This window comes from Ambystoma mexicanum, chromosome 9, assembly GCF_040938575.1.
Source record: "Ambystoma mexicanum isolate Mex_15411 chromosome 9, UKY_AmexF1_1, whole genome shotgun sequence".
NCBI classification, from domain to species: Eukaryota; Metazoa; Chordata; class Amphibia; order Caudata; family Ambystomatidae; genus Ambystoma; species Ambystoma mexicanum.
In genome coordinates, this window is record NC_090931.1 from 1,442,897,648 (window position 1) to 1,442,911,945 (window position 14,298).

The following is a 14,298-nucleotide window of genomic DNA, read 5'->3' on the forward strand; positions in this document are numbered from 1 at the left end:
GTTCCCACCCCTCTGTATGAAAGGCAGTGAATGGCATGACTGGGTCCATTATTTACTGCAGAGCGGACCCCTTTCCGAGGGACGAAGTATGTGATTTGGGGGAGACAAGAAGTGTGCTCCCATCATAATCTTCTTGGGAGACCTGCAGTTTGATCAAGAGTCACTGTGGGCTCAGTTAACCAGAGAGACACTTTTTTCTGCAACAGACAGGAAGATGGGTGGGATTTAGGTATAGGTTGTCCCCCTTACCTTTCCTGTTGCAGAGCACTCTGTTCCTGACAGCATGCATAACAGAAGATTGTTGGTGGGGACCCAGGATTGGTCCATTACAGTGGGCTTAGCCAGCACCAATCACTGGGGCCCATTTTGCTTTAAAAGAGGGCTGAACCCCTCACTTAGCCGGTCTTCCAATGACTTTGAGAGAAGTAAGAAGAAGGATTCATTTGGACCAGGGCTGAAGGTACAGTCTACCTTACTTCTTCCACCAGTGAAGGAAAGCCAGGAGCTCCAAGAGGGAAGCAAGATCCCTCCCCTAAACATCATGTGTTTTTCTGAAATTGTTTTACATCTCGGTCTGCTCATATGTCTATAATTCTGTGCTAAGTAAACATGTGGTTGCCATATCAGTGGTTTGCAACCTGCTGCTGTCCAGATGTTCTGGACTGCGACTTCCATGATTCCTCACTATTGACTATGCTGGATAAGGCCGATGGTAGTTGTATTCCAATGCATCAGGAGGGCCACAGGTTGCATGTCTCCTGCTGTACTTGGACCATTGTCAGATGGAGAGAGTATCGGACCATCAGGGCTAGTCAAAGTGGACAAAGAACATCGTCCAAATGACTGGGTTGTGCCAAGAGAAACAGCTATCCAGATGCTGCGCACACTTTTCTGGATCACATGCATGGAGACAATACACATTGGCTTACTTCCATCCTCCAGGATGTGTCATTTGAGTGCCTGTGACCCTGTGTCACAGGGCCATGGATTTGCATATATTTGAGTGAGGAAACATATAGTGCTTCTTTCTAGAAACTCTATCCAAGAATAATTATGGTAGACCGAGGGGGCCAATTTCCAGGTGTTGAACAATAGTAGTGCCTTAGAATGCAGCTCAATCATAAACAGGTTGGTGCAAGGGGGAGTGGCAACAGAAAAAAAGCCATAACACATACACACTTGCCTATGTAGTGCCTTGAAATGAATGTGCGACCCGTTCAGTTATTAACAGCAGCATGCAATTCTTTGCAGTCGGAATAGGAGCTATAATCACAGGGGATGTTCTGATGCCATCTGATGTCAGAGGAGCTATCTCAAGGGGCAGAGGTGATGAAGACCGCACACTGCTTATGTTTTGATTTCTAGAGGGAACGAGTTCCAGTGGTTGGGAATCAGGAGGGCAAAGAGGCAAAAGCAGGAGGATGCACAAGGGGGCGCGGGTATGGCCAGAGATGTTGAGGAGCACTTGAAACCACAGGGAGGATGTGTGGGTGTTCTGTGGGAAATAGATTTAGCTAGGTAGGGTGAGTCAGTCCATACATAGAGTTATAGACTGGAAGGAACAGGTGGTGGGACCTGCATTGTATGAGGAGCCAGCCCGTGCAGATGTGATGGGTGACAGTGGGTGAGCATTGAGGTAGATCGCAAAGTGTATGGATGGCAATGTTCAGCATTCTATTAAGTGGATTAAATGAGTAAAGGGGAAGTCCCATGAGGAGACTGGAGCAGTAGTAAAGACTTCTGAGAACCAGGGGGGTGTTCAGGGTTTTACCAGAGCGAATGCTATGCGAATGTTCATGAAAGCTGCAGACTTGGTGTATATCTAGCACCTTTCTGCCAAAAATGTATAAGCCGCATCGTCCACCTGTCAGATCCCCCTTAAGGGGGTATGCGGCCTGAGAATCTATCATGATACATGCACAGCTTCCTGTGGCCTTTTGTGGGCACTTAGTCATCATCATTTGTCCAGGACATGACAGACATTTCATCACGCCTTGAACATGCTCCATAGGAGGAAACATGGTTCCTGCTTGCTTTCGATGTTAGTGTGTTTCTATGTAATAGAACAACTATTTATATAGATTGAACCACTATGTTCTTGGTCATGATGCTGTTTATTTTGCAGAACAACTACTTCACGTTGAACAGTAATAATTTCCTTGAGCTACTGGGTACCGCAATGGGGACAAGGTTTGCACCACCTTAATTACACCTCAAATTAGTTGCTGGGAGAGGCCACCTCGTTGGCCTGATATTGGCTCCCATATTAGTTGCCATGTGTGCCTGTGGCTGAGGTACTCCGACAGTCTTCTACTGACAGGGGATGGCAATTTAAAGGATTGAAGAGCTAACATGCATAATTGAATGCGAGAACAGCAAATGTAGAAATGAGTCTGATGTGCAGCCTTTGGCCCTTTCAAATCTTCAATTTTTCTTTTTTTTGTTACAGAAGGAAATCGTTTCGGAACTACAACGCATAGAAACCCCAAGTCTAGACATGTCATATTACAGATTCAAAGTGCGCTGCTGTGCTCAGTTGTTAACAGCATGCCATATGGAGAACTGCTTCCTTTAATAAAAAGAAATTGTTAGATAGAGCGTCAGTATGAAGAACAAGATATCCTTTCTGTGAAACAGTTCAAATCCAGAGGTTCTTCTAATATCAATATATCCCAAACTTTGGTTAGGGTTTATGTGAAAGACTGCAGATCTTTTCTGGTTATGAAAATAATGTTCATGTTAGTCAAGGGATGTCTGTGTGATTACCTTTGATGAACATAACATATTCCAGCTATTCCGTAGCTCCGTGCTTCGTATGGTATCCAGTGAAAATGTAGCCAGCAAAAATGTAGTCAGTGAAAAAGTCGTGGTGAAACGTAGAACCCTTCGTACTGGATTTAGGCTCTCTGTAATATTTATCAATATCGATCTCTAGGCATTTACACTAACGTTAATATGGGATGAGTGTGCTTTCTTCCACTCTTTGTCTTTCCTACCATTTGGAGGCCTCCATTTCCCCTTCACTACCACCCATACCCCAAGTCCCCCAACCTCACCTTTGATTGATTTATTATTTATTATTCGCCTATGCCCAAGTGTTTCACCCCTTTAACACCTTAGCCCTTAAATACATATACCCATTCAAGTAATTCAAAGTAAGTGCATCTTACCACAAAGTAATTTACTTAGTTAAAACAACGTTAGACCCTTTTGGAGATTTTAATAGTTGAACAAAAAAGGCGTTCAGTGTACAGCGTGGCCAAAATAATTAGATATTTAGGACACTGTACCTGTATTCTATTTTATATTGAAGTGCACACTTGGTTTTGTTATAAAAAAAGTAGTGTAGATGTAGGATCTATGTTAGTGAATAGATGTATAGCGCTATCTTGGAAATATTCGGAGTAGGTGCTATCTATGTTTACTATTAGTACTCCACTTCTGGCACCCCTGCTAAGCATGGCTTACTTTCTAGCCCTCCCTGCTCTGACAAACTGAAAGTGTTTGTACAGTGGTTTCATGAAGACACTGCTTTGCTTATTCTACCCACTTCCTGTTTCCTCAGGATGGACCCCCATATGCTAGGGGCCACTGTGGCATATTACCTGAAGAAGTTGGTGCAGATATGCGTGGTCTGTTCACAAAAACGTGTCTCCTCTGTTTAGAAGATTCCACACTATGGTTTTAAAGACTTTAAAATGGACCTAAATGTTTTTCTTTAACCATGAAACATTTTCCATGAAATTAATGAATTGATTTCTTGAGGCATTTTGACTTTATTTGTTTTTTATTTTATTGGGCATTTGTAAGGCACTTGTACATCAAGAAATTGTGTTTCCAAGCACCCAAGGGCAAAGGGAAAGGAACAAGGGAAGATTAAGACAATGGACTATGGACACAGTAATGAATAGGATACACAATAAGCAGTCCTACTAGGCCTTGTGAGCATTCAGAGCGTGCAAGTGCAGAGAGAGAAGGGAACAGGTAAGTGCCAGGCAGTGCCCACATGATGGAGGAGGGGTCACCAGCCAATGAAATAAGTGCAGGGCCAGTGAGACAACGCAGGCCAATGGTGCCCAAAGACAAGTGCTGGGGGGCCGCAGGGGTGGATGCTGTGGGCGATTGGACAGAAGGCCAAGAAGGACACATAAATGCCCAAGCCACCAATCACAGAGACTGTGGGGGCTTAGCATGGGAGGGAAAGAGGAAAGGAGGAGGAGGAGAAGAGGAAAGTCTTAAGGTGCTTGTGGAACTTGAGGAGATCTGGCTCACGATGAAGAAAAAAGGAGGAGGCTGTGCCAGAGGAGGGAGCCAGCTGAAGAAAGGGAACAGCCAGCTGCTCTCTGCTTAGTGAAGCACTTGACAAGCAGAGGGTTGAAGCCGGAGGATCGGAGGGATCTAGAAAGGAGAGTATTTGGTGAGAGCAAGTTTCAGATAGCGTGGTCCCCAGCCTCAAAGAGCATAATGGTTGATACAGAGGGATTGAAATTTGATCCTTGCAGCAACCAGGAGCCAGTGGAGAGATTTTAGGGCTGGTGAGATATGGTCCTTGGGCTTAAAGCAAAGGATAGGTCTTGCAGCCCTATTCTGGATTAGCTGTAGGGGGCGGAGAGAAGAAGAAGGTAGATTCAGGAAGAGGCTGTTACAGTAGTCCTGCCTGGAGAGTAACACAGCTCTGGAGACATTCAACTTCTGGGGAAAAGTGAGGAAAGGGAGGATGACTTCAACATCCACTTGGATGCCTCCTGTCCCCCCACGGGACTTTTTTGGGACCTCTGCGACTCTCTCTCACTCTCTATTCTCCCGTCTGGGCCTACTCATTCTGCAGGGCACACTTTTGATGCTCTGATCTCTTCTGACCTTCCCCTCTCCGTCCCTCTCTCCACTCATCTCTCCTGGAGTGATCACTTTCTCCTATCCTCCCACCTCACCCTCCCTACCCCACAAGCAAAGCCACCCTCACCACTGCCACCCACCTTCTCGGTCATCCGACCCATGAAGCGCGTGTCAGTTGAGGCTTTCGCAGCCACCTTCTCACCCCCCCATCTCCCCTCGGTTGACTCCCACCCTGACACAGCCCTCTCCATGCTCCACTCTGCTATATCTGATACTCTTGATATCCTTGCCCCTGTCATGAGAATCCGCCTGAAGCCCAAAGCCAAATGTAACTCCTGGTATGACTCGGATCTCGTCACCCTAAAACGCAAGTGCAGGGTGGCAGAGAGGAAATGGCGTGCTTCATGGTCATCCTCTGACAAACTGGCCTGCCGCCTGCTCCAAAGGCAATACCGTCTCTCCGTTCTCACCAAGAAGAGAGCCCTTATCCAAGCCCGCATCTCAGCGGCATCTAACAACTCGGCCGAACTCTTTAAAATCTGCAAGGAGCTTGTCAACCCTGCTGCAGTCTCTACCTCTCCTGTCCCCTCCCAGGCCCTCTGCACTGCACTGGCCTCTCACTTTATCTCTAAAACTCAGGCCATCCTATCCTCACTCTCCTCCTACCACCTCCCTCCCTCTCTACCCGGCTCTTCCTCTGGCCCTTCTGCAGCCACCCCTCCTCTCCCTTCTCTGCCTTTCCCCTTTTTTCTGCTGACGAGGTTTCCAGACAAGTCCGATCTATGAAAGTCTCATCTAAACAGGTTCACCCCTGTTCCTCCAAAACTATCAAGGACCACAATGACTCCCTGGCTCCTGCCCTGGCTGACTTTTGCAACCACTCCTTCACCTCTGAAGTCTTCCCATCCCCCCTTAAGCACTCCCTTGTGCACCCTCTTCTTAAGAAACCCTTTTCTGACCCCTCCTGCCTGGCTAACTATCGCCCAATCTCCATCACTCCATTCCTGGGCAAGCTCCTGGAGAAACTGGCCATCTCCCAGCTTAACCTCCATGCTGAATCTGTTGCCAGTCTTCATGACCATCAATCTGGCTTCAGAGCTGCCAGAAGCACGGAAACTGCTCTCCTGAACATCCGTGAGGACCTGCTCTTGAACCTTGACTCCAACACTGCGTGTGTTCTCATTCTGCTCGATCTCTCTTCTGCCTTTGACACTGTCAACCATGCCATCCTGCTCAACCGCCTCCGTGATAACCTGGGTATCACTGGTCAGGCTCTGGCATGGCTGACCTCTTTCCTCTCTCTCCAATCGACCCTCCCAGGTCCAACTCGGGTCCTTCCTCTCTGACATCTTTTTCTCCACCTGTGGTGTCCCCCAGGGATCTAACCTCTCCCCTTGGCTGTTCAACCAGTATCTGGCACTCCTTGCCCACCGCATCGCCGCTCTCTGCCCCAACTTTCAGTGCTATGCGGACGATACCCAGCTCATTTTCAGGCTACCCTCAGCCTCCTCCTCTCCCTCCCTCATCTCTGACTGTCTGTCTGCTATCCAGGAATGGTGTGCCACCAATGACCTCTGCCTTAATGCCAGTAAGACTGAGATTCTGCTCATCGGCACACCCACTCCCTCCTTCCCTGCAGCTCTCTGGCCGCCCTCTCTTGGCCCTCTTCCTGCTCCTACCTGCAAGGCAAAAAACCTCGGGGTTATCTTCGACTCCACACTCTCCTTCTCTCCTCATATATCTCACGTCTCTAAGAAGTCACACTACCAGCTGCACCTCCTCAGAGGTATTCTTCCCTTCCTCTCCTTCCCCCAGAAGCTCGCTGTCTCCCGAGCCCTGGCTCTCTCAAAGCTGGACTACTGTAACAGCCTCTATCTTAATCTGCCTGCCTCCACACTCCGCCCTCTGCAACTCATCCAGAACAGAACTGCGAGACTTGTCCTTGGCCTCAAGCCCAGGGACCGTATCTCTCCAGGACTGAAATCTCTACACTGGCTCCCAGTGGCTGCGAGGATAAAGTTCAAAACCCTCTGCATTGTCCACAAGGCCTTCTGGGGCCTGGGGCCTAAATACCTTCAACTCTCTCTTCCTAAATATCTTCCTTCCCGAGCCCTTCGCTCATCCGTCTCCAACTCCCTCAGGGTCAGCCGCTTCTCGAAGCAACGAGCTGGGGGTAGATCTCTCTCCGCGGCAGGGGCCTCCCTCTGGAACAGCCTTCCCGCCCCCCTGAAACTTGAGGAGAACCATCTCCGGTTCCGGAAGCACCTCAAAACCTTCCTCTTTGCTTCTGCTTTCTCTCTCCCTCTCCCCTGCTAATTCTTCGCTGAAACTGCACTGAATCTGCAACTGGGCCACTCTCACAGACCTCGGTCCTGGGCCCAGCCACTCTCCACTTGCACTGCCTCCCTGGCAACCCCTGCACTGCGGGACTGTCTCTGTATCCCTACAGCCCCCACTTCCCAGCACTTGTTCTGCACTTACCTTGCACTTGCCACCAGCTGGCCCTTTTATTTATTTATTCTACTTACCTTGTACTGCACTTCCCCCCTCCCCTTCCCCATGCACCTCTCCCTTCCCAACACCCCTGCACTTTCACGATCTGAATGACACCTGGCCTAGTAGGATCGTTGTCTGTCTTCCCCTTGTTCCCCCCTCCCTGCCTCGTCGCGCCTTGAAACACTTGTGTATAGGCGCGTTACAAATGCCTTATCATATCATATCATGCCCCTGAGGAGGTAGAGTTAGAAATAGGTCTTCTTGGCGAGGTCCAATATATGAGGAATGAAAGAGAGAGGAGTCGAAGATAACTCCCAGGTTTGGGTTTCAGAGGAAGGAGAGGGGGGAAGAGCCCATCGAGGGTGGCCAGAGTGAAGGGAGACAAGATGGAACAGGAGTCCAGATAGGAAGAATCACAGTATTGCTGGCATTGAGACACAGAAAATTGGAGGTACACCAAGACTGGATGGCGGACAGGCAATCAAGAATGACAGAGGAAGTCAGAAGAGGCGTAGAGAGTAGTCTGAAGAAGAGTTGGGTGCCATCTGCATAACACTGGAAGTGTAGGGTGAAAGTGGAGATAAGGTGAGCAAGAGTGGCAAGATGGGTGTAAAAGACCCAGGGCGAAAGGAAAGAGCCCTGGGGAATGCACAAGTAGAGATAGAGGGGGGTGAGGAGAAAGAACCTAGGATAACCTGGTAGGGATGGTCCGTGAGGAAGGAGGTCAGCCAGTCCAGTGCCCGCTCTGAGATACCAAGGGTATCATGGAGCCGTTTTATGAGGATGGAGTGGTTGACCATATCAAAGACAGAGGAGAGAACGAGTAGAATGAGAACAGTGGGTGAGTTGGAGTCAAGAGCTATGAGCAATTCTTCATGTGTGTTTAGGAGAGCAGTTTTGTGCCTCTGGATGCTCAGAATCCATATTGATTGTTGTGCAGGCAACCAACAAGTTCAGTATGCTGGGTCAGTTGGGGGAAGACCACCTTCTCCAGAGGTTTCCCAAGGAAGGTAGTGATAGAGTTTGGGCGGTGGTTAACCAGACACGAGGGGTCGGATGAAGGCTTTTTCAGGAGGGGGCGCCCAAGGGAGTACTTGAGGGAGGAGGGGTAAGACCCAGTGGCAAGAGAGTGATTACAGAAGTCAGCGAGTGCAGGGGCAAGGGAGTCAACATTGTCTTTAATATTTCTGGAAGAACAGGGGGAGACCTGTTTGGAAGAGAACTTCATAGTGCGGACAGCTCTAGTGACCTCGTCCGATGTGATAGGAGAGAAGGAGGAATGAGTGGATGGGGGATGGGGGAAGAGTGAGGGTAGTCAGGGGATGGCAGTAGGGGGAGCGAGGAAGAAAGAGAACTCAGGATGTCCTGAGTTTTAGCAGTGAAATGGGGGGGCAGTGCACTGCAGAGGGCCTGGAAGGGAAGACGTGAAATAGATGCTGCAGGTGGATTGGCTAGTTCGTTGCAGATTTTAAAAAGTCAGTCGTGTTGTTAGAAGCTCCAGAGATGCGGACCTAGATGTGGGCCCTCTTCTTGGAGTGAACGGAGAGACGATATTGCCTTTGGAGAAGGCAACAGGCCAGTTTATCAGAAGATGAGCTTGAGATCTGCCACTTCAGTTCAGCATCTCTGCACTTACATTTCAGGGCTGCTAGATCAGAGTCGTACCAGGTATTATGCTTGGTGGCAGGTTCTTCATGACAGGGCAAGAATATCGAGAGTGTTAGTGATAGCGAGATGTAGATTGTTGAGAGCAGAGTCAATAGTTGAGTCGGTAGTGGGAGGATGGTGGGGAATGAAGGAGGAAACTAAGGCAGCAACTGACACTCGTTTCATCAGACGGATGTCTGCTTATGAGGCTGGCAGGGTCGGTGGAGGTTTGGCCACAGGGCCGATGGGTACCAGGTGGGAGGAGAGGAGGGAGGGTCAGACCAGGATAATGGGGTGGAGAGTGGGGTAGGCAGCAATAGATCAGTATGGATGAAGGCATTGACTGTATGACCAGCCGAGTTGATAGGACCGGAGGGGAGAATAGAGAGGGAGAGAGAGGTGCAGAGATCATGGAAGAGAGTGGAGGCCATGATTAAAGAATCCAGGTGGATGTTGAAGTCTGGAAGTTCAGAGGTGGCGGTAAGAAGAGAGGAAGAAAAATCAGCCTATTCTGAAAGGAAAGAGGAGAGAGGACCTGGGGGTCTGTAGATGGTGGCAATGGTCAAAGAGGAAGTGGTGGGAATGCCAAGATTGCTGGCCAAGCTTTCAAAGGAGTAGGGCTGGGTGGATATGAGGGAAGAAGGGACCCACTCAGGGAAGATCAAGGCTACTCACCCGCCAGCACGGTTGGGACGAGGGTTTGAGATTATCTTGTAGCCATCACGGAGAAGGGAGTCAAAAGTAGTGACTGAGCTGGCACTGAACCACATCTCGGTAAGAGCGAGGATGTTGTGGGGTGAAATAGCCCTGAATCCCATAACTAAAGGTCGGAGTCAGTATGAGGACTCCCCACAATGAAAGGCCCGCTGTGAATCCACATGGAAATAAGGCCCTGTAATGCCAACATGAAAAAAAGCGAATTGAGGCATCAAAGCCTGGAGATGCCTGAAAATGTTCCTTGCCACTCTTGAGGGAAAGACCTCAGGAAACCTTTGCAAAGGGTCTGCAAAAGCTGAGACCATATTGGCTGAAACTGCGGCATGCAGCATGCCAATAAAAAATTACCAGACTGTGTGCAAGCTTGCACAGCAAAATGGAGCTTTCACTTTGACCGGAATTATTGCCTTCAAAATCTGTTTTTCACCTCCCTTTTTATTAAGACATGCTCTTCAAAATGTGTGCAGGAATGTAAGAAAGGAACTGTGAGTTTGCTCATCATGAGCCCATCACGAAAAGACATAATAATTCGCAGAATCTACATGGAGATTTTGAACTGCAACAAAATGAAAAGTTGCACAGCTGGAATTTCTTCAGTAACATTGCATTGGTGTTTGAACAGTAACACTTTAAGTATTCACATGCACAGCTAAAGTCTGGAAATATGTACATTATTTTGCCTTTCTGGGATCGCTGTTTGCAGGAAATTACTGTCTGAGGGTTTTACATACAAAATTGTGCATTTGCTAAGGTCGGATTCAGTGTAAAATACTGTTCAGCAGTGGGGAGAAATAGCAAGTCTTAAGTTTCAATTTCCCCCACAAGTGAAACCAGTTTTTCAAAGCCCTGTTGCCACAGAGATGAGTTGAGGAATGAAAGTTTTATAACCAAAAGCAATTAGGCTGTCATAAACATGGTCATTTATCCTTTGAGGCTAGGGGCTACTCTAAACAAAGCCTCCCTCTTGACGTCAGAGCCCAAAATACAAATACAAAAGGTGGGGTCAGGTTTATGGCGAGAGTTGAATTCTCTTTGTGTAAAATTGGGAGACATGATTTTCATTGTGTAATAGCCATAATATCCATCCCAAAATATTAATGTACGGATTTCTGAAAAGCTGTCTGCAAGCTGCATCTGGTGGGCCAAAAATGATTTTGGTGACACCAACATACCAAAAGTTATACTAAAAAAATGGATTGTGACCCCTGCATAAATGTGACCATCATAAAACTTTGAGATAATGTGTAACAGGCGATAAACATCCCACCCACCGAGCTCCAGATATTTCATGAATATAGTTGCAGAGTAAATCAGGAAAATCCATAACTCTGCCATAGAATAACCCTCAAACTTCTAGGTAGGACCATTTAATTCACAAAAATTATAGTGTCTGAAAATGCTGTCATGTGTGGCATAATATGATGAAAAAGAGCAGTTGTCCTAATGTGAGATTTCCACATGCAAAATCCAGATCCACCCACCTGTCCCAGTCAAATGATGGATGCGGTATCCTCCCCTGGTTTCGCAAATCACTCCCCCATTCTCTGAACCCATCAGCCGGCTGATGGGAGGGGTCCTTTGACCACTGCCCTATCAAGTCTGTGAGGAAGATGACTCATCAGTGATGTCATTTGGCTTATAAATAGGTCACTCCGCCTCAAATGAAGAACTCTCCCTAAAAATCATAAGCTGTGCAGCTGCCAAAATTTTGAACCATTTTTGCAGAATTGGGCCTAATCTGGGAGTAAAAGCCAGGAGCTGGAGTTGGACCTTTTTGAAGGACAGAAATAGGCCTTGACTGCGCCCTTGAGGGTCCGTCAAGCCTTTTTCTTGTACATATAGATCTCCCCAGCGGTAAACTCAATAAACCATATATATTGCTGCATTGTCTTAGAGATTCTCCCATGGTAAACCCCTATCTTCTTTGTTTGTGTAATTCAGTCACTTTTCACATTGAGATATTTCATTTATTTGTGCATTGTAGTAATTGTTCCCATTGAAAATCCTTTATTTGCCCGTGCAATTAGGTCATTTCCCATTAAAGAGCCTCCCGTCATTTGAGTAAATACCTAGTATATCTTGTTCAGTAAATCAATTAATTTCCACATTATTTCACGGAACTGAGAAAGTTAGCATTCAAAACTAACTCTCTCTCTTCCCTGTGTCTTGCGGGTCAATATAAGTATAAATTGTTCCCCCGGAAGTCATTTCATTCAGAGCTGAAAAACCAATTCTTCCATTTGTTAAATTGTGTGTTTTAAACACAAATTCCCATTTGCATCTGTCATATTAAACCCAAACCGTTGTTCCCATTGTGAGTAATCCCTTTGCCCAAAGCCTACCTGTTAGTTGCCCCTGCCATTCTCACAGAAGACCGTGGTTCCTATGCGCCTTCCTCATTGTTGAAAGGGTGTCTGTCATTTTCAGTCCAGCAAAATTAGTGTGATTGACAGTTTTGTTTTTCTAAACATGTCGCTAAACCCTTGAAAAATCGTGTTTCCTAGAGTATTCCCCTTCCCCAATCATAATCTGAGTGTGGATTTTGAATTACATTTTCCTTCATTTTTCATTGCTTAGAGTTTACCTGTCATTCCCAGCCCTAGTAAAAACTAGTGTGATTTCCATTTTCGTTTTTCTAAAAATTTCACTTAACCTGTTTCAACCCAGTCTTCATAGTTTATATCTCTTCCCCTACTGTACCCTGAACACAGATTTTGAATTGCATTTCCTTTTATTGTGTTTTGATTTTTCATGTGTTGCCTGGAATAAATCGAATTTCCTATGTGTGTTAGCTAGTCTGTTTTGAAGCCCCATTTGTCTTCTAGTGGAAGCAGCCCGAAGTACCCTTTTGTGCTGTCCCAGGGCAGTAGTATTTATTCATTGAAAACCAATTTTTCCATTGCACTCCAAAACTAAAGTTCCCCCCTATTTGCTGGTTCCCCATCTTGTGTCTGTGGGCACCACCCCAAAACCGATTTGTCCATTGTATTCCTACCCCTGCCACTGCCTTCCATTCAAAGGAATTCAATCCAATGGTTGTTTGGGGATGGAGTGTCACGGGGGAGTGCTTAACCTTCCTGCAATCATTTTGAGTTGAATTGAAATAGGAGTAGCATTACGGTATATCTTAACCTGGTTACTTTCTAGAAGTCTGTGCATGAGTGTTGCCACTACATTAGTGGCTGCTGTCATCTATTTGTTCGGATTTTATGTCAAAATAATACATTAATAAAGTATTCATTGACAACACACCGGCCTGGTTCCTGGTCTATTGTGACAAGGGGTGCTGGTGGAGGATGGGTGTGAGATGGGTTGGAGGCCTCCTTAAAAATAATGTTTGCTGTAATAATCAAAAGCGGTTTTATTGTGCACCACCTTCATTTGCAAGGGAAGAGATCCCTGACTTGCTGGTGCCGCATCATATATCGTGACAACGTCGAAATCCAAGTCTTCAATGAGGAGACAAATGTTAGAAGAATGTGACTTTGCTAATCTGCACAGCCAATTTGCTTGCAATTTGTGCACATTGCGTGATGAACACTTCATTAATAGATAGTCACTTTGTATATTCCTGAGCAATATCCTAACCGGACTACACTATTGAATATGAAAAAATGAAAAAAGGGCAAAAAACAGAATATATGAAGAGAAGCCTTCAAATAAAAATACATTTAATGGCAGCAGAGTACCCTGGGTGTGGCAGTGGCGATAATGACTGATTGGCATGGCAGTGGAGATGATGACTGCTTGACGTGGATGTGCAGATAATGACTGATTGACATGGCAGTGGAGATGATGACTGCTTGACGTGGCTGTGGAGATATTGACTGGTTGGCGTGGCAGTGGAGATCATGACTGCTTGACCTGGCTGTGGAGATGACTGCTTGACGTGACAATGGAAATAATGACTGCTTAGCGTGGCAGTGCACACAATGACTGGTTGAAGTGGCAGTGTAGATATTCACTGGTCGGCGTGGCAGTGGACATAATGACTGGTCGACATGGCAGTGGAGATAATGACTGGTTGATGTAGCAGTGGAGATATTGACTGGTTGGTATGGCAGTGGACATAATGTCTAGTTGACATGGCAGTGGAGATATTGACTGGTTGGCGTGGCCATGGAGATAATGACCGGTTGAGGTGGCAGGGACATAATAACGGGTTATCGTGGCAGTGGAAATTTTGACTGGTTGGTGTGGCAGTGGATATAATGAATGGTTGAAGTGGCAGTGGAGATATTGACTGTTTAGCGTGGCAGTGGACATAATGATCGGTTGACGTTGCAGTGGAGAAAATGACTGGTTGAGGTGGCAGTGGACATAATGACCGGTTGACGTGGCAGTGGACATAATAACTGGTTGATGTAGCAGTCGAGATATTGACTGGTTGGCGTGGCAATAGAGATAATGACCAGTTGAGGTGGCAGTGGACATAATGACTGGTTGACATGGCAGTAGATATTGACTGGTTGGCGTGGCAATAGAGATAATGACCAGTTGAGGTGGCAGTGGACATAATGACTGGTTGACATGGCAGTAGATATTGACTGGTTGTTATAGCAGTGGACATAATGACTGGTTGACATGGCAGTGGAGATATTG